Source organism: Vipera ursinii (genome assembly GCF_947247035.1).
Source record: "Vipera ursinii genome assembly, chromosome: 15".
In the NCBI taxonomy this organism is placed as follows: domain Eukaryota; kingdom Metazoa; phylum Chordata; class Lepidosauria; order Squamata; family Viperidae; genus Vipera; species Vipera ursinii.
In genome coordinates, this window is record NC_139528.1 from 7615901 (window position 1) to 7618574 (window position 2674).

The 2674-nt window shown below is 53.3% G+C and overlaps 1 protein-coding gene across 1 annotated transcript in view; it reads left to right on the plus strand.

Annotated features, from left to right (window-relative positions):
• ATG2A (autophagy related 2A) overlaps positions 1-2674 on the plus strand; it is a 233144-nt gene that overhangs the window by 126826 nt on the left and 103644 nt on the right. The gene's annotated exons all lie outside the window — the stretch shown is intronic.

Genomic DNA, 2674 nt, shown 5'->3' on the forward strand with positions numbered 1-2674 from the left:
CCTCGGCTCTTTTATGACTCATGGACTTCAACTCCCAGAATTCCTGAGCCAGCATAGCTGGCTCAGGAATTCTGGGAGTTGAAGTCCATGAGTCATAAAAGAGCCGAGGTTGCCTACCCCTGGTCTAGGGGGTCTCCCGCTTGAGCAGGGGGCTGGACTAGAAGACCTCCAAGGTGCCTTTCAGATTCTATTCTATTCTATTCCACTAGTTTTAAAGTTGCCAAGGATGAGAAACGCTGCCATACCCCAGCAGTCTTTTGTGAAGAGGAGGAGAACAACAACTAGTATTTCCCCATCATGATGTAGCTCTTTGTGTAGCTTCTATGCAACAGAGCATCATGGCTTGCTCTGCCTCGACTTATCCAGCAAGCCAGCATCTTACAACAGGAGACCCCAGCCATTCTGGAATCCGCTGACCTCAGCTGCAACCCGCAGGTCGGTTCACAAAGAGGAATTCCATCTCAGGCGGGCCGTTCAACTGCCCAGCTGCTTGAAGCTGTCATGCAAGGGGCCCAGCTGGGGGCCCTCCGGAATCTGGACATGGACGAAGGCAGCTCAGGTCAGGGGGCTCCCCTGCCGATCGAAAGGGGAACAGTGGGGTGGCCAAAAAGTTAAAATGGCAGCCCAGATGGGACCAAAGCTCTGCCTGATTTTTATCAGCCATCATTACAGGCTTGCTTGGGGCCCCTTTGGGAATAGTTAAAAGTGTGTGTGTGTGTGTGTGTGTTTCCCGGCCCCCAAAAGGCATGGCTTTGGGGTGATCTAGGTTTGGGTTCATCCCATCCATGGAAGCTTATGGATGTTTTTGCGCCAGCCTCCTTCGCAGGGTTGTTGGGAAAAATGGGAGGAAACATGCTGGCTTGAATTCTTCAATAGACAATCAAACTGCAAGGAATAGTTTACTTGGAAGGCAAAGAATAGTTCAATTGTTCTGTCCCCACCTGCAGGGCAAGCGTAGGCCAAGGGGGTCAAAAAAGTCAAGATGGCAGGTGGCGGATGTGTCTCTATGAGGGCAAGATATATATATTTTTTACACATGTGCAATTCATGTCGTAAAAAGGTGGAACTTTGCAACTGCCATCTTGACTTTTTTTGAACCCCTCCAGGGCCTGGGTGTTCTCTGCACCTTTCTCCAGCCAAGCTACAATAGCTCACTTGCTCCCAGAATGCAGCGGGAGCCGTATTTCTCAGGCTCAGCAACTTTAACATGGGTGGACTTCAACTCCCAGAATCCCCCAGGCAGCCCTAATGCGAGTCCACACATTGCTGAACTTGGGAAACACTGTTTTAATCAATTTGAAATTGATTAAGTGGCGTTAGGCCGCCTTAAACCCCACGATTTAAAAAATATTTATTTATTTATTTATTTTATTACATTTATATACCGCCCTTTCCCAAAGGACTCAGGGCGGTTTACAGGGTGATTAAAAACAAAATACAAAAGTTAAAAACAAATTAAAAAAATTATATCCGTCCCTGAACAAATAAAACCCCAGTTAAAATGAAAATTAAAATTAAAATTCTCAGCCTGGGCCAGAGAGCTCGAAGAGCCAGGTCTTCAGGTCCCGGCGGAATGAACGGAGGTTGTGGCAGTCCTCAGCTCCATTGGCAGCTGGTTCCAAAGGGCAGGCGCCCCCACTGAGAAGGCCCTCCCCCTGGGTATTTCCCACCGGCAATCTCTTACCGGTGGCACCCTGAGAAGACCCTCCCTGTGGGAGCGCACTGGACGAAGGGAGCTTGATGCCGGCAGCAGGTGTTCCCTCAGATATCCCAGACCCTCGTCATTTAGGGCTTTATAGGTCATTACCAGAACCTTGAATCTCACCCGGAGGGCAACCGGGAGCCAATGCAGCTCGCGGAGAAGAGGTGTTACATGGGAGTATCGGGAAACCCCCATCACAACTCGCGCGGCCGCATTCTGCACCAGTTGAAGCCTCCGAGTGGTCCTCAAGGGCAGCCCCATGTAGAGAGCGTTGCAGTAGTCTATCTGGGAGGTCACGAGCGCATGAGTGACTGTGCCTAGGGCATTTCGGTCCAGATAGGGTCGCAACTGGCGCACCAGGCGAACCTGGGCAAAAGCCCCCCTGGTCACAGCTCCTATATGGTCTTCAAAATTGAGTTGTGAATCCAGGAGGACGCCCAATTATCTGCTCCAAAGTACTCTGCACATGCTCAGAGGCAGTCCCAGGACACCTCTCCCCTGCCCTGTGTCCCATGGGTGCCTCTCTAGGTCACCTCTACATTTTCTCTAAGCGCCATAGATCCCTGAGCAGCCCTACACTTCCGCCTCTCTGCCTCGTCTGCCATGGCCGTGGCCAATCGGCGTCGAGGGGACGGAGCCGGGGCGGAGGCCGTCTGGGACGAACCAATTGGCGCTGTGGAGGCGTGTCCCTGAAGCGTGTCCCTTATAAGGGGGAGGGCGGGGCGGTCCTCCTGGCAGGAGCCAATCAGCGCGGAGGGAACTTTACGCGAGGAGCGTCCGCCGTGCTGTAGCGGGGCGGGCGAAGAGGCACCCTGTCTGTCCTGCTGGAGCCAATCAGCCCAAAGTGGGCGTGGCCCGGGCGGAGGTATTCTACGGGAAGCATTCCCCCGGGGAGGTGTGGGTAAGTCAGCCGGCGAGCGCGCGGCCGCCAGGAGGGAGCAGCCAATCAGCACGGAGGGGCTCTCAGAAGGG